Here is a 25,492-nt window from a genome sequence, read left to right as displayed (position 1 = left end):
AAATATTTCCTACCAGGCTTACTGCACCAAGGATTCAAATCCTGGGCATCAGAAGAACCTCTCTTGGTACATCATGTTCTCCGATCCAATACGCTTAAGCCAATATCCGAACTTCTCCATTCCAAAACAATCACATTTATGGACAAATGGAGAGTTAATCAAATGTAAAGCTTTCTCTGGACTCTCCCTCAACCTCTACATGGATTACAAGACCTCAATAACATTGAGGAGGTGTTTAACCAAAAAGACCCACCTCTACATTGCATCTCGCTATTTTACAAAGCCCTTATCGAGCTTCAAAGCCCCGGTCCCCCGACCTTCTTGACTAAATGGGAAACGGATCTAAACTCCCCCTTCACAGACAAGCAAAAAGACAAAGTCTTACAATTGGCTCATGTCTCTTCTCTTGCCTCAAAAATTATAAGTTACTTACTAGGTGGTACTACACACCATCTAAACTGCATCAAATGTTCCCCGCCAGTTCCCCATTGTGCTGGAGGAACTGTGGAAACAAAGCTACCCATGCACACATATGGTGGACTTGCCCAATCATTTGTCCTTACTGGACCAACGTCCTCAACCTAATACTTCAAATTACAGGTATCTCTCTTCCCAATGACCCATGGACCATCCTATTTTCACGCTACTAAAGACTCCATTGGCATATATAAGGGCTCGCTTATCCCTCATCTGCTGAACACAGCTAAGGCTCTAATACCAACCCTTTGGGGCCACTCAACAATCCCACCCATAAAAAAATGGCTGCAAAAAGTTGCCGAGGTTCATCTCATGGAAGACATTACCCATAATATCAGAGACTCATAAAACCGAAATAAATTAACCTGGGCTCCTTGGATTGAATTTATGTCCACCCCCTGCCACAAAGAAATTATGTCAAAAACCCCAAAAGACTCCCACTCAGGTTCCTCTAATTAATTAATTAATTAGTTACTTTATATAAATGTATAATCTTTTTGCTGAACAGGACTTATTTCTCTCCCGCCTGACCCTAACGGTCTAATTTTAGTCACTTTAAGATTGATGACATGCATGCCAACAACCCCATCAACCCCTCCTACCCTTCCTCTTACCCCCCCACTAGTCCCGCCCTCCACCTCCCTTCTTCTTTCATCCCTAACTTCTTCTTATTCCCCCCTCTATACTTTACCTCTAGTTCTCTTATATTGAAACTGTTCCCTTTCTTCCTTTCTTCTTTCTTTTGGAATAGTTTAAAGGTACGCATAGATCCATGCCTTTGTTTATCCAATTGCTAAGTACATACAGGTCTTAACCCCTCTTTTAGTTTGGAGGTCATTTCCTGTTACCTGTTATAAGACTAGACTGAATGTACAGGTGGCCCAGTGTACTTTGTACGTTGCACTTTATCCTAAAGTCTGTTATATCAATACTGTTATGTATTCTTCTCTACTCTGCTTGATATCAATAAACAATTATTAAACAGAAAATGACTGGTTGATGTTCCCAATCTAACAACGGGTGAGACCAAAATAGGTTCCCAACTGCCCCCATTATGTAATGTGGGTTTTTCTATGTTTTCGGGTAGTATACCAACTGGGTGACTCTTCTAACGCTATCATGTCGACTTTGGACATTGGGGTGAATCTAGAATCTAACACACGATCACAAATCATTAGCTGTGCACAAATCAAATGATGATATCATACGCTTTGCCCACATGGATGGGACAATTACCAAGGATATTTTTGAGGGCATTCAGGTTTCTTCCCCCAGGATTCCCACCTTCTATGCCCTTCCTGAAACACATAAGAGTTTGACCAACCCCCCGGGACGACCTATTATCTCTGGGGTGGGTTCAAAAACTGAGAGAGCCAGTAGGTTTGTAGATGAGTACCTACGCCCATATGTGGTCACATTACCATCTTACATCAAAGACACCCTGGACCTCCTTAGGAACCTGGATGATTTAGGTGTTCCACAAGGCTGACATGTCAATATATATTGACATAGAGGCTCTCTATTCTTCCATTCCCCACCAACATGGCCTTGAGGTTATAACCCGCTTTCACAGAGAAAGGGGTCAAACATCTGATAAACTTCACAAGTTTATTATACAACTGCTATCACATATCGTGACTAAAAATGTTTTTTCCTTCGATGGTTCCCACTTCCTCCAGGTACAGGGTGTGGTTATGGGCACATGTTGTGCGCCATCATACGCCAACCTGTACCTGGGGGGGGGTGAGAACGTGATCTTTTCTCAAATGAAAGAGACACAAGTCTTTTCCAATGTACTATGTTGGTGGAGGTATATTGACGATGTGTTTATGCTGTGGGCAGGATCAACAGAAACCTTATATCACTTTATGTCAATATTGGGCGAGAATCAATACAATCTTATGTTCACTATGGAATGTACTGAGAGCAGCATCGCATTCCTGGATATTACCATCAGTCTTCACTCGAGTGGTTCCATCAACAATTCCTTGTATCAGAAGTCGACAGTGGGAAATACAATTTTGCACGCTACTAGTGCACATCCACACTCGTTGGTACAAAGTATCTCATTCAGTCAGTATCTGTGTTTAAGGAGGAACTGCTCGAGTGAGGAATCCTTTAAACATGAGGCTGATCAACTTTACAACAGACTAATAGCCAGAGGTTACAGCAAAACATGCTTTTAAAAAAGCCCAAGGTAAATCCAGGGATAAGCTGCTGTTCTCCAGACCCAAATCTAAGAGCATTGACATGGTGAGGTTTATAACCACTTTTTCGGATCAGCATACACACATTCATGAAATTATGCAAAGACATTGGCACCTACTCTTGGGGGATAATACAATGTGTAAATATAAGTATCTGAGTGATCGTCCAGAGATCACCTTTAAACGTCTGGGATCCATTAGGGATCGTTTGGTTCGAAGTCAGTATGCCAGATCTTCCAGGCAACAGCAGGATACGCCTGGTATTTTTAGATGTGGATCATGCGATTACTGTCATTTACTTATGGAGGGGCCATCACTTACACTTCCTGATGGCCGAGTCCATAAAATTCGTCATCATATCTCCTATCTAAACAAGGGGATAATTTACATAATCTTGTGCCAATGTGGGGCCTTCTACATTGGCAAAACAATTAGATCCTTTTGGAAGAGAATGAAAGATCACATATATTATGCCACATGTGGCATTTTGAATACAGCTATAGGCCACCATGTGGCCTTTAAACACAGGTATGACCCCCATGTATTCAGGTTTGCCGCCCTTGATAGGATATATGAGGATCCACGAGGAGGCAACTTTGATCAGTGGGTCCTACAGAGAGAGATCAAATGGGTATATGACCTACTTGCTACATCATTTCCGGGGTTGAATGATGTTCTAAGCTTTAGACCATTCCTTAAATAGTAAGCAGATATGGGACTATGCTTTTGCACTTTTATGTACATATGATGCTTGTTGAATTCACTGCTCTCATGTGCCCCTTGTGGGCAATAGTGCCTTGTGGGTGCCATCTGTCCAAGTTTTACATTCTTGTTTTTTGTCTCCTTTATTTAGCCCTTATGCCATTTTAGTTGCCTGTATAGGTCTGTTCTTTGTTCTGTACCAGTATCAGGTACTTAGTATATAAAGTTTTTTACAATATGCATTTAACATACAAATGTTTAATATGATACATGTATATGTATACATTATGGACAACAATGAAGATTATGTACAAAACAATATAAATTAAAACTGAGTCAAGTACACTTTTAATGCCTTCTGTTATATCCGTAGGACATGTGTCTTATACCTTACTGCCTGGTCACATATATATGGGATGGCACTCTTTTTATTTAGCAGTTTTTTATTGTTATGGCTATCTTATGTTTTAGACAATGAAAAAGATATGCCAGTATGCATCTGTGCTGTTTGGTGGCTTTAAACGTGGTTGGTTGTTATCGTTGGCTCCATATATTTAGGCTCTATTGCTCCTCTATGGGGTTTTAAGCATTGCTGACATTACCTCCCCTTAGTGGGTTGGCTTTGTTGTTGCCTCAGTTTTCCCTTTCCTCCCACTCATGTGGGTTAATGTTTGGTTGTTATGTGCCCTCCCTGTGGGCGTGTGTGGGCCTGTGGGTCCTCCCCTTCCCTGTGTGAGTCTCCTCTGATTGGCTGTGCCAGGCAGAGTTGTGGTATGTGTTCGCCTCCTTCCTGGTCAGCTGTTTTCCTCCATTGCGATGGTGCATGATGAGGGAATAAAGTAGGTGGATCCCTCGGCCTAATTGGCTGGCTGCCAGCATGGGGGCGTGCTGCACAGCGCGCTCGGATTATGTCATTCGGCGGCAATGGTGAGATAAGTATGATCAGCTTCTCAATGGTTCTCAGCTGTTCATAAGCATGGACACATAAATAGACCCATAAGGATACCCACAGTGTGGTCTTTTTATTCACGGGGAGACACTGAATCGTATGCTACCATTGGTAATTTGCTAGACAATTTAAGTCTGATGCTGCAATGCTTTGATTCAAATAGCGGTCTGAGCAACATGCTGATGTTTTTTCTTGGTTTTGTTTTTCTTTCTTTCCATCTTCCCAGCTTGTTTAAATATACCTATGGAGTTTATGTAGTTATACTAACTGTGGGCAGATGCATGAGAGTCTGGTGAATCCAGTTTTAAAGGGACATATATATGTCCATGTGAATTACTGTTTAAGTTCCTAATATTGTGGACCAAAAACAGGTGGAAAGGTGGTGTTTTTTACCCTCTCCTTCCTGCTACTCTCCTTCCAATGATCTGGATCTGGACCCCCAGTGAACTATATGCGTTAACACCTATACCTATATTTTTATGCCATCAGGTATGTTTTTTCATATATACCATTATTGATTTTAATTTTAAACATGGCTGCTTTTGGATATTAATTTGGATTAACATGTTGATTATTACAGCCTGATACACGGTTACTGGCATTAATAAGAATTTGCCTCCTGCCTTATATGGCAATTCTCTGGTGATGTGGGAGATCTCCATGTGGAGATAATTTTATGCCGACAAGGTAGTTATGTGTGTCTGTTATACGTATGTCCCCTGGATATGACAGTGCCTGAAAGTTTTTATTACCGTATTTATCGGCGTATAACACGCACAGGTGTATAACACGCACATTAATTTTAAGAGGGAAGTTTCAGGAAAAAAACTTACATTTTAAATAAGGAACTTTGAAACAAAATAAGGGTCAGTGCCCATCTGCAGTCTCACCATTGCCATCAATACAGCCTGATCAATGCCCATCTGCAGCCTCACAAGTGCCATCAATGCATCCTCATCAGTCCACATCAATGCAGCAGCCTCACCATTGCCATCAATGCAGCAGCCTCACCATTGCCATCAGTGCAGCCTGATCGATGCCCATCTGCAGCCTAGGGGGGACAGGGAGGGGGGGCGGGATGAGCGCAGACAGATTATATACAGTGAGAATCTCCTATGATAGACAGAACAGTGGTCCAATGGCGGCCCAGGAGACGGGACTTCCTATTACAGAGGCTGCCAAGTAAACAGGAGATTCTCACTGTATGTAATCTGACAGCGCTCGTCCCGCCCCCCTCCCTGTCCCCTCCGAGGCAGCTAAAATTGAAGTATTGGCGTATAACACGCACGTTCTATTTGCACCCGAGTTTTAGAGTGAAAAAGTGAGTGTTATACGCCAATAAATACAGTATATGTTATTGTTATACAATGTTTGATAGATCTGTTTTATCTTTGATAGTGAGACCTGTTCCTTTTAACTACCCCCATGTGTGTCCTGATGAAGCAAAGCAGCGAAATGCGTTGACGCACAGGGGCTCACTGCCGTCCATTTGGTGTCAACCCTCTGTTTACACTAGACATTTACAACCATCATATGTTTACTGTATGTTTTTAACTCTTTTTTTATTTGACCTGTCTGTTATGATTCATTGTTAATAAAGTACATATTTTACTATACCCTCGTCCATCTTGGCTGTAAAGTCTGAGTCAGGGCCTTTTGGCTCTTTCCCCCTTTTTTCTCTCAAATTTATGTTTATACGGACGTGGCCTTAGGAGTGTTATCTCAATTTTTGCAATACTCTAAACTGTATTATATATACTATACAGACTGCACTATATACTCTGAACTGTATTATATATACTATACAGACTGCACTATATATTCTCAACTGCATTATACAGTATATACTACACAGATTGCACTCTATACTGTGAACTGTATTATACATGTAGCGGTACCCCCGTAAGGGCTGCTAAGTGTTGTGATCCACCTGTCACCCTGCCCAGCCTTGCATTCAAGTCCTCAGTCACTCCAAGGCAACGAACAGTCCATTAGCTTTGGTTTTTTTTTGTTTTATTGAGGGGATTGCACTTGGATGGGGTATAGGAAGTATGGGATGCCCAATGAATTTTAGAACAATCAATTGGGATGACGTTTAGAACAAAGAATTGGATACATTTATATACACTCCGGTACATACAGAGCTCTCTTCCTCCAGCACAACTCTTACTGCAGACCAATACTCCGCAACTCCTCCAGTACTCTACTTGCTTGAGCTCCTAGGCACAGCTAGCACCGCATGGTTAGGCCTGCACTGGCTCAGCCAGGCCTTAGCAACTGCATTTTGCAGACAGGGACCTCAGGCCCCTTTTTAGTGTAGTAATGAACTGTATTATATATACTATACAGACTGCACTATATACTCTGAACTGTATTATATATACTATACGGACTGCACTATATACTCTGAACTGTATTTTATATACTATACGGACTGCACTATATACTCTGAACTGTATTATATATACTACACGGACTGCACTATATACTCTGAACTGTATTATATATACTAAACGTACTGCACTTTATACACTGAACTACATTATATATACTACACGGACTGCACTATATGCGCTGAACTGTATTACATATACTACATGGACTGCACTATATACTTGTAACTGTATTATATATACTATACGGACTGCACTATATACTCTGAACTGTATTTTATATACTACACGGACTGCACTTTATACTCTGAACTGTATTATATATACTACACGGACTGAACTATATGCTCTGAACTGTATTAGATATACTACAACAGACTGCACTACATACTCTGAACTGTATTACATATACTATGCTGACTGCACTATATACTCTGCACTGTATTATATATACTAAACTAACAGCACTATATACTCTGAACTGTTTTATATATTTATATACTACACTGACTGCACCATATACGCTGAACTGTATTATTTATATATATTCTACACTGACTGACTGCACAGTACACTAACCACCTGCCTAATATCCATTTATTCACTATATATGGCCGCCATGTAAGCAGCAGCTATATAGTGTGGGGTGTGGACTTAGACCCTGAGCCTTGATTGGCCAAATCATGGCTCTCACCGCACATCACGCTGTGATTGGCCAAAGCATACAGGTCATGTGCATGCTTTGGCCAATCAGCAGCCGTCAATGCACTGAGATCTTGCAGTGCATTATGGGGCGCTCCGGAGCAAGCAAACTTCCCGCAAGCGCCCCATTTGTTCGTTTGTTCTACGAACAGCTGATGTGTGAGTCAAACTTATGTTTGACTCGAACATCCAGCCCATCCTTAGTAAGCCAACACAAAGTGTTTTTCAAGAGAGATACATTTTATTTGCTGTTTGGCTTCTTTACTGCTGTGTTTTTTTTTCAGTTAAGTTTAAAAAAAAATGAGGGTTTGAATCTAGTGTTTAGTGTTTAAAGACTATCCACACGCTCACTAGAATATTTAATTAAAATTAATTAGGGGTAAAGACCAGTCACACGATCTGCTAAAGTAATTTGACAAATTGTCCCCCAAGTATGGAATATGCCATATTCTGCTCCTGAGAGAAAATTTGGAAAGTGACAAAGAAGTAAACAAATTTGCAAGATACACATTTACTTCTGACAAAGGTAAAGTATTTACAAATATTTTGAGCACAATTTCAGAGCACAGTGCTATATATATATATATATATATATATATATATATATATATATATATATATATATATATATATATATATTAAATCAAGGGCATAGGTTCAAAACTAAAGGGACTCTTTAATGAATACCACTTCATTGGCAAGTAATAGTTCTGCAAATTTAACTGGACTTGTTCTGTAATGTTAAAGCAAAGCTCCACCCAAAAGGGGAAGCATCCCTTGTTTGCCTCCTCCCCCTTTTGCTGTGACATTTGGCACCGTTCCGGGGAGGAGGGAGCGGATACCTGGTTTTAACACTCACGTCTGGCCCCCTTCCTCCTTCCCCCATCTCCAGGCCATTTACAAAGTGCAGCGTGCTTTGTGCATGCACAGTAGGGAACTGGCTGTGAAGCTGCAAAGCTTTACTGCTGGTCTCCCTTTTATTATTATTATTATTATACAGGATTTATATAGCGCCAACAGTTTGCGCAGCACTTTACAATATAAAAGGAAGACAATACAGTTATAATACAATAAAATACAAGAGGATTAAGAGGGCCCTGTTCAGAAGAGCTTACAATCTAATAGGATGGGGCAGGTGGTACAAAAGGTTGTAACTGTGGGGAATGAGCTGTTGGAAGTGGTAGGAGATTAGTTGGAGACATGATAGGCTTTCCTGAAGAGATGAGTTTTCAGGGATCACCTGAAGGTAGCAAGAGTAGGGGATAGCCGGATAGATGGAGGTAGCGAGTTCCAGAGGATGGGAGAGGCTCTGGAGAAATCCTGGAGATGAGCATGGGAGGAGGAGATGAGAGAGCTTGAGAGCAGGAGGTCTTGAGAAGAGCAGAGAGGTCGATTTGGGTGATATTTGGAGACAAGATTGGTGATGTAGCTCGGGGCAGAGTTGTGAATGGCTTTGTATGTTGTAGTTAGTATTTTGAATTTAATTCGCTGGGTGATTGAGAGCCAGTGTAGGGATTGGAGGAGAGGGTTGGCAGACACTGAGCGGTTGGTAAGGTGGATAAGTCTGGCAGCAGCATTCATGATAGACTAAAGAGGGATAGCCTATGGAGAGGTAGGCCAAGATGGGATTGGCAGCACCCTGGCTCCCATGTCACTATATTTGACTGACATCAGCGGAAGCCGGTGGCTCCTGCTGCAATCAGTCTATCCAATGAGAACCCGAGACAGCAGCTGGAGCTGCTGTGCTCGTCCTCGTTGTTGGAACGATCGGGTTCAGGTAAAAAAAAGAGGGGCTCTGGGGGCTGCCACAGCACAGAAGGTTTTTCAGCTTGCCCTTAAAGGAGACTTTACAACTCCTTTAAGGACCCATTGGGAATCCAACCTATTACATCAGCAAATTTATACTGTCCAAATGAAAAACAGGTCACTTTCCTTTGTTCTTGGCCAACTGATTACCTTTAAGGTGGGTATTTTAGTATCTGGAAGGGATTTCAATTTGTCCTTGAATCCACTTCCAGACACTTTCACTGGCACTTCTATGGTCCCAATCAGGGCACTATGCCTAAGCTTCAGCTCACCACCCTCACCTTACATGATTCCTGGCAACTGTTACACCCCAGAGCCAAAGACTTTTCATACTATTTACTCCCCTATCAAAAATATTCTAAAATCGACTACCTCTTTTTTCCCAAGGGGATCTATTATGTTTAAAGTCTGCGTCCATGGACCCTATGTACCTTTCTGACCACCAACTCATTACTATGACCTTATTTTCCTGAAGAAAGACAGTAGAACTAATATTTGGAGATTAGATCCAATCATTCTCAAAGATCCTGTAGATTTGAAGATCCTATAGACCCGTCTGAAGGAATACTTTGCCTTAAATAATTCTACTGTCATGTCTGCATTAACACAATGGGATGCACATACTGTAAGTGTGTCCTCCGAGGTGTCCTCCTCTAAATGGCAGCAAACTATAAACAAATGCATCAGTGTCACATTCATTCTCTTTTGCACCAAATACAACTGTTGGAAGCACCTCATAAAAGTATGGAAGCTGCCTCCACTCTCACTGTTGGAGGAATTAAGTAAGAAAATGCATCGTCAATTCATACTCTCAAAGTAGGTGTTTTACGAGCAAGCATACAAGAGCTTTTGGCTAAAGTGTTTTAGAAGAAGGCGGTACATGCCGTATGACAAGCACGGGTCCTTATATTGTAAGAGGAAAGAAATTGCTGAGCAATAAAAAGATTACTAGGAGATGCATAGCGGAACGGAAACCTTGCTAACACCCGAAACCCAAAAACACATTCTACTGGGCTATCTTTCATCCAGATGTCCTTTCCAAGTCCAATTAACCGATCGGCAGCCGCTTAACTTGACAGACCTATTTATGAAAAGGAATTCCTCTTTGGCGATCCAAGAGATGAAATCTGGCAAAAGCCCTGGGCCTGACAACAATATTACAAATCCTATTCTGAATTGCTGACACCTCATTTTGAGAGAGCATTTAACTTATTGATAGATTGCCCGGCCCTTTCCCCGGAGTTCCTTGAGACCCATATAGTAGTTATTCATAAGAAGGATAAGGATCCCCAGATGGTCACGAATTATAGACTCGCTCCTTAATGTCGATGTCAAACTATATGTGAAGCTTTTGGAGACCTGACTTCTTCACCATCTTCGTTCATGGATTCACTTGGATTAAGTGGGCTTCATTCTGGGGAGGGAAGATGATCAAAGCACTTGATATCCATCATTGACTAACTAAACACACCACCCCTGGATCTTTTAAAAGGCATTTGATAGGGTGGCATGGGACTATATCATAGGTTGGACTTGATGGACTTGTGTCTTTTTTCAACCTCACCTACTATGTAACTATACATGTACTATATGATGCTGGTTCTACCTGGCCCAGGTATAGATAAGATCACGTGCAACAGAATACAAGCACTCTATACATCTCCATGAGCCAGGGTGAAGGTTAACGGTAGCCTATCTCACTCCTTTTCTATCACAAATGGCATGTGCTAGGGGTGCCCCCTATCACCCATCATCTTTCTATTGTCCTTGGAACTCTTCCTGTGCAGTTTATTGGTGAATTTGTAAATACATGGCATTCAAATAGGCCCTAAGGAATATAAAATTGACGCATTCATGGATGATGTGTTGCTTTTTCTTTCTGATCCACTCTCATCCCTCCTAGCCCTGTTATCCGATTGGAGTTATTTGGTCAGATTTACAACCTGCAAATAAACTATACAAAGTCAGATGCCTTAAATGTTACTCTTCCGGTGGATTTAACTAATACTTGTCAACGCCTATTCACTTTTTCATGGAAAAAGAACTCCATTAAACATCTCGGAATACAGCTGCCTACTGATTTCAATTTACTTTATACCCGAAACTTTGTGACTTTGCTTTAGTCTATTCAATATGACTTGAAACGCTGGGAGAGACCATGTTTCTCCTGGTTTGTAAGAGCGGCCATTCTAAAAATGAATGTTCTACCAAGAATTTTATATGTATTGCAGACTATTCCCATAAGACTCCCTTTAACTTTCTTCACATCGATATGACAGTGTTTTTGCACATATATTTAGAAAGATTTGCATCAAAAACTAGTCTAGCAATGCTTATACTACATAAAAATACAGGAAGAATCAGATTGGCAGACATTAAACTCTTTTATCCTGTGTGTCATTTGACAAGATTGGTGGATTCATATGTAAACTCGCATTTGAAAGGCTGGATATCTTTGGAACGGACCTTGGTTCATGGACCCTTGGAGACGCTTCAATGGCATGCTAAAGGCGGAAACGTCATGGACATATATGCCTATCCTCTTATTGGGGTGACACTTCATTGTTTCCAGGAGGTGTGTAAGCTGTCCACTTTCTCTTCCCCTTTGAGCCTGTTGATGCCTTTGCATCTTTGCACCTCCAGTAGAGATATGGACACTCCAAGACTCCATGTTTATCAGTTTGCGCTCTACAACTTGCTCTCTACAGCCTTGTTCCCCCTCTGGACCTACCTGCAAGCGCATCTTTTTTTAAATGATCCAAAAGTGCAGAATTCTTTTAACAGATCTCGTACACCTTTTGAGAAACGCTGTACCTCCCAAATGTTGCAGTATCATCTCATTTCTACTACATATAGTTTATTCTTTATGGATGCTAAATCTAAGCTACCCTTATTTTCCCAGAGTCGAGAACTGGATCTGGGGAAGAGGACTGGTGTGCAACTTCCAATTGTTTGCAAAAGGCTCGCTGAATGTAACCGTACAAGAACATAACTTTAAGGTGTTCTCACGCTGGTATAAGACCCCAGTCTTGCTTCATCTGATTTTTTCTAACACCCCTAGTATTTGCTGGAGATGCAAGAGAACAAAAGGCTCTATGTTCAACATTTGGTGTCAATTCCTGGATATACGGTACAACTTTACTGGACAGATGTGCATGCTATCATCTTAAGGGTAACTGGCTACCCTTCTCAACTTCTCACCACTTCACCACTCTGCAGTTATGAAAGCCGCCTACCATAAGTCCCTTACCATGCATATGATCAATGCAGTCTGAATGTGCATTCTTGTTCATTGGCTGTCGTCCTTGAGGGAATGGTTTATGAGATTAAACAAAGTTGCACTTGATGTAAGAGTTTATTCATACTTCATTGGATAAACTTACCCTTTTTACAAAAAATGGGCTTGTTGGTTCCATTATCAAGCTTCTGATGAAGACTGTGATGTCTGATCCGACTCCTATTGACTCTTACTAATTGGTCTCTTTGAACCTGCAATTCTTAAATGATTCCAAACACTGACTAAAATATCATTCTGTTGTAGGATGTAATTAGGTTGGCCCACTCTGTCTTTTCCCCCTCCCTTTATCCCCCCTTCTTTTTTTTTCTTCTTCCCCTCTCCTTGTCCTTTTTTTTAGGTATCTCTTTCTTTCCATCCTTTCTAACTACTGCTCTTCTCATATTAGGGATGAACATTCATGGTGCTAGTTGAGTTCAGGGAGTTCAGCCCTCTATGGAAAATGGGACTATGTGATTCCCCCCCCTTTTTATTTTTTTTGCATAATCCATATTTTACAGTCTTCCATACATATATATTTACTGCCTTTATTCCCTGATCATTTGATGTACAGCCAGTAATTTCATACATTTACTTTTGCCGCCAGACTGATGAACATTGTTTTCTTTTGTCTTCTGATCGGTTGAGTTTTTTTGAACAATATCTCTAATTATGTTGCATGTTTGTTATACTAGCAGTGATGATACGGCACCTCATTTACATGTTCCTTAACCACTTCAATACATGGCACTTTTACCCTCTTCCTGCCCAGGCCACTTTTCAGCTTTCAGCGCTGTCACATTTTTAATGACAATTGCACGATCATGCAAACTGTACCCAAACAAAATTTTTATCATTTTGTTCACACAAATAGAGCTTTCTTTTGGTGGTATTTAATAACCACTCAGTTTTTTATTTTTTCTAAATAAATGAAAAAAGACCGAAAATTTTGAAAACAAAAAATTCTATGTTTCTGTTATAAAATGTTACAAATAAATAATCTTTCTTCATGAATTTAGGTCAAAATGTATTCTGCTATATTTATTTGGTGAAAATAACCCAAATCAGTGTATATTATGTAGTCTGTAGGAAAGTTATACAGTCCCCAAACTATGGTACATACTGTATCTAAAATGGATCAATCCTGATGTACTGACAGCCTCATTTCTTGAGGCCCAAAAATGTCAGGACATTACAGATATCCCCCAAATAGCCCCTTTTTGGAAAGTAGACAGTCCAAGATATTTAGTAAGAGGCATGGCAAGTTTTTTAAAGTTGTATTCTTTGTCATAAAGTTTTGGAAAATGAACAAATACATTTTTTTATTTTTATAGTTTTATTTTTACATACTGTCACCAGTGCAGTACAGCGTCATCATATAACGGGTGTGGAAGTGATCATGGACAGTACAAAAAAAAATAAAATAACAATGATTTGTTTTTCACTTTTTTTGATTTTTTATTATATGTTTTTTATTTTTTTTAATGATTTTTTTAACACACTTTGACCAGAGCAATATAACATTACTATAGTAACATTCTACTTTTTTTTACACACCATGTTTGTATATAGCAATGTACGCATTGCTATATGAAAGCATTTTACTGAATGAAATTGCTTTGTGATTAGCTGTGATTGGTCAGATCTAATCACATCGTACAGATGGGCTGTGATTGGCCCAGCCTGTACCATGTGATCACACTGACCAATCGTAGCTAGCAACACAATTGGATACAATGGATGGCTTGAAAGAAAGCCATCCATTGTTTGCAACTGTCATATGGCCAGCTGTGATCGGCTGTTTTCCGACAGATCACAAGACCGCACGCTGGGCGCGATCCAGTCCTATGACGATCCTATGACGTCAACCCAGATCGAAGAGAGGTTCCTGGCGGCGTCATTATGTCATAAACTAACAGGTTAACAGCTACTTTATTTCATCCTGTTTGCCTTTTATAAGATATTCAGTCTTTTAAGTTATATAAGTCTTTTGATTATTGGTTATGAGTGATATGTGTTCGTGAACATGTGTCTTTGCTCTCCTGTATGTCATGTCGAATTTCAATAAAATTATTATGGAACTAGAACAGCATTATATGTGGAGCACACTCAAAATGTCCATTTCTCTGTTCTCGAAAGAATGTCCCTCTTTCTTGGGATGTGGGAAAACTGTTTTGACTAGTACAATTTTTCCACCTTTGCTTGGCTATTTGTTTGTTGAGAGGTTGTTATGTCTCTCCAATGTAAAGTTCTTTGCATTCCTGATTATACTGCACTGCATATAGAAAGTTAGTTCACTTGTGTTTGTATGTTGGGTTTTTCCCACTGTCACAGACTAGCCTGCAGATTTCTGTTTGTGCATTTCTTAGCTCCTCTCTGCTAGATTTAGGATTTATATCCTTTTTCCTTCTATTACTTCTTGGGATGCCTCGCTGTTTGCTTCCCTATATATACACATGCTCAGTGCAGCACTCTTTGCCTGGGCAGTTTTACAGTTTTCTGAGCTCCTGTAACTGTTCCCTTACTATTGTGTGTTCTGTATATGACTTACTGTGCACTGACCGCAGCTTCGTCTTCCATTTGCCCTTGTCTGCCACTTGCCCTGACCTCCACTTGTTCCTGGATTCTCTTCGGTCTCCTGTCATCTGTACTCTGCTCATGCAAGTGTTCTCTGTATGGTCAACCCGGTGCACCTGGGGGCCAGGACCTCATACCAACTTGCTGCCACTCCATCCCCATCATCAGGGGCCCTGATAAAGAAGCAGGCTGGGGCTTAGACTCCACACCCTGGGGAACCCTGGGTTGGCATTCTACAAGGGCAAACTACCACAGAAACCTGACACCCATACTCCAGCTACATATGGGATGCTATATTAGTTGTATACTGCTTCTCCCCTTTGTTTGATGCTCCCTTGTTTTGGCTTTTACCCACATATTTTCAAAGAACTCCTGAGATGTCTGTGTTCTTTGTTTTTAGACTATGTGGGGTCTTTTTTTCTAAGAGATAAATACTGAATTAATTTTTGTATTAAAATAACTCATGCAGTATTTATCTCAAAAGCAGGCAATTCAGAAAAAAAATGTTAAGTAATGCATGCATTTTTTTATTTTTATTTTGGGGTATTTAGTGCTTTTTCTTATACTTTATATTATTGCAAACCAGACCCCTGGCAGGTATTAGCAAATTAGTATTACTACAGCTGCTAAATATGAGAGCTCCTGCTCAGCTTTACTGGTTGTCAGTGACCCATCTCTACCCACACATTCAGCTATCAGACAAGGCTTCCCGGATGACAGGTGAATGCAAACAAAGCAACAGGGACAGTGTTTAAGAAATTGGTGTGGGGGTTCCTCACAATCCATACCAGGGCTTTTGGGCCTAGCATTAGTTTTAAGGAGGATACAATGCTAAAATATAGCATAATGTAGACCCAATTTTTATACCAAGCTGGTATTTAAGCATGCAGTCTAGAAGGCCATAAAAGGGACAAGTGTGAATGTGTAGACAGAAATGAGTCACTGGATGTTAGGACCCAGCGGGTGCCTGCTCCATAACAACCAGTATCCCTGAGCTAGACTTGTTACATTTAGCAGTGGTAGTAATACTTCTACTAAATGTTTCAATTGTTATTTTGTACATTTGTTAAAAAGTGAGGGGCTAGACCATGAGAGAATCAACAAATAAAAAAAAAAATTGTGAATCAATTTTAACCACTTCCTGACCACCCGCCGCAGTTATACTGGATATTTGGCTGGATAGCATAAATTGCCGTAGGTGTATGTCGGTCCGTGCATGTGATATAGTGGGCGCGCACTCGATGTCCGCCGGCGACCCACGATCGTGGTATACAGAGGCAGAACGAGGATCTGCCTATGGGAACAAGGTGGATCCCTGTTTTTACAGGGGACATGATGGAGATCTACTGTTCACAGTCATCGGAAACAGCGATCTCTGTGGTGTTCCAGGTAGCCCATCCCCCTACAGTTAGAACACACTGAGGGAACACAGTCCTTGATCGCCCTCTAGTGTTGACCCCTTCCCTGCCAGTGTCATTTATACATTAATCAGTGCATTTTTATCCTCTTTTTTTTTATAATGTTTTATTAGGATATTTATGCAAGTACAAGTCACATGAGGAAAAAGAAAAGAACAGTGGAGGTTCACCATTAGGAAAGCAACCAGTGGAGTTGTAGGCAAACATTAATTCTAAAACAAAACATATCAATACAAATAGAGTGGTAAGTATAAACTATGCGCAACTAAGAAAAGAAAAGACAGTGGAAGTTGTCGGTACTGTGATTTTCACACATGTTGATGGTAAAGCGTGAAAGGAAAAGAGAGTTATCCCAAGATGGCCCTATGAGCATGGATTGGGTTGGAGTTCCCCGGTGGTTGTGATTGTAGGAGAGGAGATATGATCGTTTAAGGGTGGTAGGACTAAGGCAAAGGGCCAGGGCCCCTGGGGTCAGTAAGCCAGTTGTTCCAGTTGGTTAGAAATGTTTCCATTTGAAAGTGTGCTTTTAGCAAGATGGCAGTGTGTGGTTAGGATGGTATTAACTTCTGCTATTGTAGGTGGGTGGGGATATTTCTATTTCCTGGCAACACCTAAGCGTGCTGCTATAAAAATGTGGGTTACAATGGTTTGAAAGCGAGGAGGCCACAAGGAAGATTCCATGCCTAGTAGAACCATCAGGGGAGTAGGGCTAAACAGAACATTAGTTATGGAGGTAACCAAAAGGGTGACATCTGTCCAGAAGTTGGATAGGTTGGGGCATTGCCACCAAATATGGAGTCCCAGTGTTTCTACAATTTCTCCAACAGTCAGATGATGAAGTGGGATATATTCATGCCAGTTTAGCAGGAGTAAAGTACCAATTATGGAAGATTTTTTGCAGCGATTCCCAATGGGTAATACAGTGGGAAGCTTTTAGAGTGGAGGCCAGAGCTTGATGCCATTGTGAGGTGGTGAAAGTAAGGTGGGTTATTCGCTCCAAATATTGCATTGAAGTGTTTTTGATCAGCGTCATTGGGTGTATCATTAGTTTGTAGATGGATGCAATGCCTTTAGAAGATGGGTTGGTTACAAAATTTCACTAAATCCCAAAATAGAGGCTGATTGGTCCATTGTGTATGGGAGAGAGCTGAGCATATCTGAAGATACATGTAAAAGCTTCTATGGTTCAGTTGATATTGCTGACAAAGGTGTTGAAAGGAGCTCAGATGATTAGTGGTGAACAAGTTTCCAATGGTGTTGGTACCTGCTGTGGTCCAAGGAGTGAGGGAGACCTGCAGGATCAAGAGCTCCAGGGAGGAAAGGGGCATGTGCGAAAGAAGTTCCCGTGGTATGCCTTGAGTTTGTTGGAGTAGGGACTTCCAGGTTCTTATTGTTGCATTGATAGTGTCCAGGAACGAGCAAGAGGGTTGTAGCTGTAGAAGTAAGGCACCGAGGAATATCTTGGGATCAGTTGAAAGGGCTGCTCTCTCAATTTGCAGCCAGGTAGGCACTTGAGTAGGACTCCATCAGGCCTTGGATTGATCGAGAATTGTAGCTTTATAGTATGTTGCAATGTCTGGGGCACCCATTCTGGCAGATTTTGAAGGGGTGCACAAGATATGGCACTTGAGCTTGGATCGTTTGTCATTCCAGATGAAGGATACCAGAGTCGCTTGTAGTTTGGCCAGTTGTGTGGATAAGATAGGTAGCGGAAGAGTCCGGAATGTGTATAAGATGTGGGGTAGAAGGTACATCTTTGTCAGGGCTATGCGGCCCGCCCAGGAAGCATGAGCTATTTGTAGGCTTTGGGAGATGCGTTGCAATTTAGAGTGTAGAGCATTTAGGTTGAGTGGGAGGTGTTGAGAAGAAGGTGAGACCAATCCCTAAATATTGGAGAGTGGAGTTAGGTGCCCACAAGAAAGGAGAGATGGACGCAATGCTACGTGTGATAGTTGGATGCAGACAAATAACCAACATAGAGGATTTGCTATAATTGATTTTGTAGTATGAGATGGTACTAAAGGAGGCAAGCACTCGTTGAAGGTGGGGGAGGGAGTTGACTGGATCAGTCAGAGAAATTATAACGTCATCAGCATAAAGGCCTATTTTATGGATAGTGTCCCTGACCTTTATGCCAGTGATGTGAGGGTCAGTTTGTATAGTTTGTGCCAACGGTTTCATTACTAAGGCAAAGATTAGTAGTGGTAGGGGACATTCCTGCCGGGTTCCATTTGTTATGGCGAAGGGGTCTAGGGGTCTGAGAGAATACCAGAAGTCCACACTTTGGCACTTGGTGCAGAATATAGACTTAGAATGGAATGCAGAATTTTGCCAGTAAAGCCAAATTCATGAAGAACAGATTTCAGATATTGCCAATTCACTCAATCAAATGCCTTCTCTGCATCCAAAGATAGGAGCAGAGAAGGCATTTGGTATCATTCAGCCCATCGCATTAGGTCTAAAAATCGCCTGGTGCCATCTCACGCCTGCCTGCCAGCAACAAATCCCACTTGATCAGTATGTACCAGTTTTGGTATAATAAGTGAGTGGTGCATTGCTAATAATTTTGGCAGTTTTGTTTCCGTGTTTAGAAGAGAGATTTGTCGATAGCTGGCAGGATCATCAGTCGGTTGTCCTGGCTTTGGAATGGTAACTATGAGAGCTTCCAACAATTCCTTGGGTATGTGTCTCAGTGTTATTAAAGGCTAAACATAGATGGGGAGATAAATGAGCAGAAAAGGTTTTATCATACTTGTTTCCAAAGCCATCAGGACCAGGAGCTTTATGGAAGGATAGGGTATTGATGGCTTTTTGGATTTCCTGGGTGGTGTATGGAGCTGAGAGTTGGGTGAGTTGTTCTGCGGTGATTGTCGGGAGATGTAGTGGATGCAGGAAGCATTGTAAGTTCTCACTGGTAGGAGGGGTGACAGTGTCAGACTGGGTTAAATTATACAATGTGGAATAGAAAGAGCCAAATTGGTTTGCAATGTCCTTAGGGTTTATTATTCGCTGTCTCGTGGCACTTGTGAGATAGCTGATTTTGGAGTCAGTAAGCTGGTGCTTAAATTGCTTAGCAAGAAGGGCGCCAGGTTTATTGTGTTGGGAGTACCAGGTAAGGCAAAGTTTTTTTTAAATATAAGTCAAAATTCCCCCGTAGGTGCTCACTGAGCTCCTGCCTTGCCTTGAGTGCAAGATCAAAGGTAGTTGTGGGATTAGCTTTATGGGATTGTTTGAGTGCTTTAATTTGTCTTAATAGGCTATCAGTGGTATCTTTAAGTTTATTTTTCTCATGTGCTCCCAGCTTTATCAGTAGTCCTCTCAGGGAAGCATTGTGGGCATTCCAGAGTATGTGTGGGTTACTAACAGAGCCAGCATTGATAGTAAAGAAATTATCAATTTCGGATGCGACCTTTTCCTGATATTAGGGACTCGCAATGAGGGAGGTATTAAGCCTCCAGTTTTTGTGTTCATTCGGTTATTAATGAACATTTTGATGGAGATTGGTGCATGGTCCTACCACGTAGTCACTCCTATCTTAGCTTCCTCAATTAACTGAAGTGTTTGCTTATCAGTCAGGAACAGGTCAATCCGCGAGTAGGATTTTTGTGAGGGTGAATAATAGGTGTAGTCTCGCTCTACATTGTGTAAGCATCGCCAGGGATCATATAGTTCTTCTCTTTTAAGGAATAAGTGAAAGGCTGTTGATCTGTCAGAAACCATGAAATCAGACCGAGACAGAATCACACTTGTTTAATAATAAAAGTAAAAAGAACAAACGTAGTCAAAACATCGCCAAAGTTCAGTAACTGGAATGGATCATCAGCCAAGCCAGGAGTCAGGGATCAAAGTAGTGGAAAAGCAAGCAGGAACTGTAGCCTGAAGGGATGTCGGAAAAGCCAGTTTTTAAACAGGAATGCAGGAGATAGTTTCTTGTGATGTTACTAAGGTGAAGGCAGAGCTCCTCTGGACTGGATGGCTTAAGTAGGCAGGACTGACAAGCAGGATCAATAACAGCTGGGTAACTGTGGAGAGAGATGGGAGCTGGCAATTAGCTGACAGCTGAGCAGCCAGATCAGAAGGAAGGGCTGAGCCCAGCACTGACAGTACCCCCTCCTCAACGACCCCTCCCTCTCGGAGGACCACCAGGCTTGAGGGGAAAACATCTATGGAAATCACGGAGGAGGACAGGGGCGTGTACATCCTAGGATGAGATCCAAGAGCGTTCCTCCGGACCGTACCCTTTCCAATGCACCAGGTACTATATGCGCCCACGAAACCTACGGGAGTCAACAATGGACTGTACTTCATACGCCTCATGGTTCTCAACCTGTACAGGGTGAGGTCATGGCACGGAGGTGGTAAGGCGGTTGCAGACCAAAGGTTTTAATAATGCCACGTACACACGGGCAGCCTTTATGACGAACTAGGTCCGGCGGACTTTTCGATTGACTTTTCGAAGGACTTTCCGACGGACTTTCGAATGAACGGACTTGCGTACACATGATCAACCAAAGTTTAACAGATTCGTACGTGCTGACGTAGAACGGACTAAAATAAGGAAGTTCATAGCCAGTAGCCAATAGCTGCCCTAGCATCGTTTTTTGTCCGTCGGACTAGCATACAGATGAGCGTACTTTTCGATCGGACTCGAGTCCATCGGAAAGATTTGAAACATGTTTTATTTCTAGGACCGTCGGACTTTTGGGAAAAAAAAGTCAGCTGGAGCCCACACACGGTCCAATTGTCCGACGGAGTCCGTTCCACCGGACCTAGTCCATCAAAAAGTTTGCTCGTGTGCATAAGAAGACATGAAATGCTTTCAAAATACTCATAGTAGAAGGAAGGTCTAATGCGTAAGCCACTGGGTTAATCCTGCGAAGATTACAGAAAGGCCCAATAAACCAAGGTGTGAACTTCAGTGAGGGAGCACAAAGTCGAGGGTTGCGAGTTGACAGCCAGACCCTGTCCCCAACCTGGTAGGAAGGCACATTCAGGTGTCTGCGGTCAGCATGGAGTCTGTACCTATCATTAGCATGACGCAAAGCCTCCTGGACTTGTGCCCAAGTGGAACAAAGACCACAGAGATGCTCCTCCAAAGCAGGAATACTCTGCGGAACAAACGAGTCAGGCAACATGGCAGGTTGGAAACTATAATTCACCATAAATGGGGACAATCGGGAATCAGAATACAAGGCACCGTTTTGAGCAAACTCTGCCCACGGCAATAGGTCTGACCAGTTGTTATGATGGTCAGAAATATAGCAACGTAGGAATTGCTCTAAGGACTGATTGGCTCGTTCTGTGGCCCCATTAGACTGCAGGTGATACGCAGAGGAGAAAGCAAGCTCAATTCCCAACTGTGCACAAAAGGCTTTCCAGAACTGGGACACAAACTGACTACCCCTGTCCTAGACAATCACCTTGGGTAGCCCATGTAAGTGAAAGATCTCCCGAGCAAAAATGGAAGCCAGTTCCTTAGAAGTGGGCAACTTCTTAAGTAGAATGCAATGACACATCTCTGAGAACCAATCAACCACCATAAGGATAACAGTGTTGCCTTGGGAGTTGGGTAACTCCACAGTGAAATCCATAGACAGGTGGGTCCAGGGCCTCTCTCCATTGGGTATGGGTTGTAGGAGGCCCACTGGAAGGTGTAGTGGATTCTTACTCTGAGCACACAGGGAACAGGCAGCTATGAAGGCAGTTACATCAGTACATAGACTAGGCCACCAGAATTGTTGGGAAATGGCCCAAACGAGTTGATTCTTCCCAGGGTGGACAGCTGCCTTGGGAGAATGGTAAGTCTGGAGCACGGCAGTATGGAGACTCTCTGGGACAAAGCAGCAGTCACAAGGTTTTCGGGAGGAGCATTGACCTGAGCAGCAAGAATTTTGTCACCCAAAGGAGAAGTGAGACTGGTGCGAACCATAGCCAGAATACAATCAGGAGTAATCACATTAACCGGAACCGACTCCAACTTGGAAGTGGAGGAAAATTGTCGTGACAAGGCATCAGCCCTTACATTCTGAACGAACAAGAGCCTTTTACAGGACAAAGACGTCCTGGAGGACGTAATCAAAGAATTAGAATTTTATTTTAGCACCAATGATACCCCAGATTGTGATCCCGGAATTGTCTGGGCAGCACATAAGGTGGTTATTAGAGGGGTGCTGATCAAACATGGAGCAGGGATTAAACGGAAAAGGGCAGAACAGCTTAAATTATTACTGGAGGATTTGGCTTCTTTAGAGCTTTGTCATAAACGGGCTCAGTCCTCTTTATTACAGAAAGATCTTCTGGCTAAACGAGCACAAATTTTGGATCTTCTTCAGTTTAAAGCGAAGGCAGCATTACAAACTTGTAGGAAGTTCTCGTATGAGTCTGGGGACAAGTGTGGGAGATTTTTAGCTAGGTCTTTGTGCGAGCAGAAATTAAGGAATTATATCCCACACTTGGTTACATCTAATAGGCTCAAGGTCACGAAACCATATGACATAGCGTGAGAATTTAAAAAATTTTACAATTCTCTATATAATTTGCAGACGCAACCTCCTACCCAAGCCCAGATAGATCAGTATCTTTCGCGGTCATTAATGTCTCGACTGTCAGATGAGGATAGAAATTACCTTGAAAGTCCCGTAACTATGGAAAAACTTCAAGGAGCTGTAAAGGCCACTAAAATGGGTAAAGCTCCAGGGCCCGACGGCTTGACGGCCCAATACTATAAGGTCTTGCTCCCTTCTCTAGCCAAATATATGGTTAAATTATTTAATGCTCTTGGTGCGTCAGCAACATTAACACAGGACACCTTGCTAGCCCATATTTCTGTGATACCGAAGGAGGGGAAAGACCCAGCTTCTTGCGGAAGCTATGGACCGATTTCTCTGCTTAATTTAGACCTCAAACTCTTTACCGAAATTTTACCAAATAGGATCCAACAGTATATCCCGAATCTGATACACCTGGTTAAAGTGGGATTCGTTCCCACACGTGAAGCAAGAGATAATACTACGAAAGTCCTGAACCTTTTACAGATAGCGAATAAAACACAGACACATGTGTGTTTATAAACACAGATGCGGAAAAAGCCTTTGATAGGGTAAACTGGAGTTACATGCTTGCAGTTCTGCGATATGGAGGCTTTGGGAGTAAAATGTTGCAGTGGATCACCTCCATTTACTCTCGTCCGGCAGCCCGAGTACGGGCTAACGGAGTACTATCAGAGACTTTTTCAATCTCTAATGGGACACGACAGGGATGTCCCTTGTTACCACTCCTGTTCGCCCTATCACTGGAACCATTTCTCTGCACAATACGTCTAAATCAGGATATTACAGGAATACAGATAGGGGAGGATTAATGTAAAATTTCAGCGTATGCAGACGATATGCTATTCTCTCTTACAAACCCTTTGATCACAATTCCAAATTTAATAAGAGAATTTGAGAAGTATAGTCTAATTTCCAATCTTCGTATTAATTTTTCTAAGTCGGAGGCAATGGGGGTCAATTGTCCTCAAACATCAATTGAGCAACTTAAGCAAAATTTTAAGTCTAAATGGACGGATAAAGCGTTATCATATTTGGGAACGCTGATCCCACCCAATATAGGTAAGATCTTTGAGCTAAGTTTCCCCCAATGCTTAAAAAAGTTAAGAGTTTATTGGATAATTGGGAAACAAGCTTTCACTCATGGCTTGGGCGCTGCAACATCATTAAGATGAGTATCCTCCCCAAATTTCTTTTTCTTCTACAGGCATTGCCGATACGTATACCATCTTCATACTTTAAACAAACTCAGAGGTTAATTTTTGATTTTATTTGGGCATTTAAACAATCTCGGTTGCAACGCAACCAACTAACACTTCCAAAAAGATTTGCAGGACTCGCGGTCCCAGATATACGAAAATACTATCAAGCTACACATTTGAGCAGAGTATATGATTGGAATAGACACAAAGACATTAAACTTTGGGTACAGATGCAATATGCCTAGTCGACTGTTCCACTAGATGGAATCCTATGGTGTTCTGCTCATCTTTCTGGAGAGCTTATCAAACACCCTTTAATAGGTACTACTATTAGACTCTCTTCGGTTTTTATGGATGATAAAATACCAGAAGACCCGGCTTTTTTTCTTCTCCATGCGTCTCATATACCAGAAAAGGTCTATAAGGAATCCATTATTCATCATCTGTTAGATGCCGCTAAGGCATGTATCCCTTTGACATGGAAATCACCGTTGCCCCCAACAATAGGGATGTGGTTACGTAAAGTAAAAGAGATTAACAAACTAGAAGACTTGGTCCTCTCTGCGCGACATCAGCAGGAGCGTTACTCTAGAACATGGTCACCTTGGAATATTTTTATGGCCTCAGATGAGGGAAGCACCCTCCTTGACATTAATTTGAGTAGTTAGAGTGAACACTTAATTTAAGGTTCTTATCTCAATCCTCCTTTTGATATACGAATACAATTGAGGTATATTCCCATGGAAGGGTTTGACCCCCCCCCCTTTTTTTTTGTTTTGTTGTTTTTGTATAGAATAAAATAGATTAAGACGAGTTTGAGAATATAACTTGGCAGGACACGGGATCTTTGGTCAAAAATATAGTGTTGATGAGGATTGTCTGGGTAGTGATTTAATTTATTGCAAGATAGATATAAGGATACGTTCTTATTGTGAGAAATGATGTTGTGTTATCCTGTTCTTCTGTATGTGTACTGGAACTTGTCTTATGATTGAATAAACAGAAAATGAGAAAAAAAAAAAAAAAACAATGCAATGATTTGCAAATCTCATAAATCCATATTTTATTCACAATAGAAAATAAGAAACGTCAAATATTTAAAACAAGAAAATTTACCATTTTAAGAAGAAAAAAGGATCATTTGGAAATTGATGACAGCAACAGGTTTTAAAAAAGTTGGAACAGGGCCAGATTACCATGGTGCAGCATCCCCTCTTCTTTTAATAACACTCTGCCT

This window comes from Aquarana catesbeiana, linkage group LG05 (assembly GCF_042186555.1).
Source record: "Aquarana catesbeiana isolate 2022-GZ linkage group LG05, ASM4218655v1, whole genome shotgun sequence".
In the NCBI taxonomy this organism is placed as follows: Eukaryota; Metazoa; Chordata; class Amphibia; order Anura; family Ranidae; genus Aquarana; species Aquarana catesbeiana.
This window is presented reverse-complemented; position numbering follows the sequence as displayed.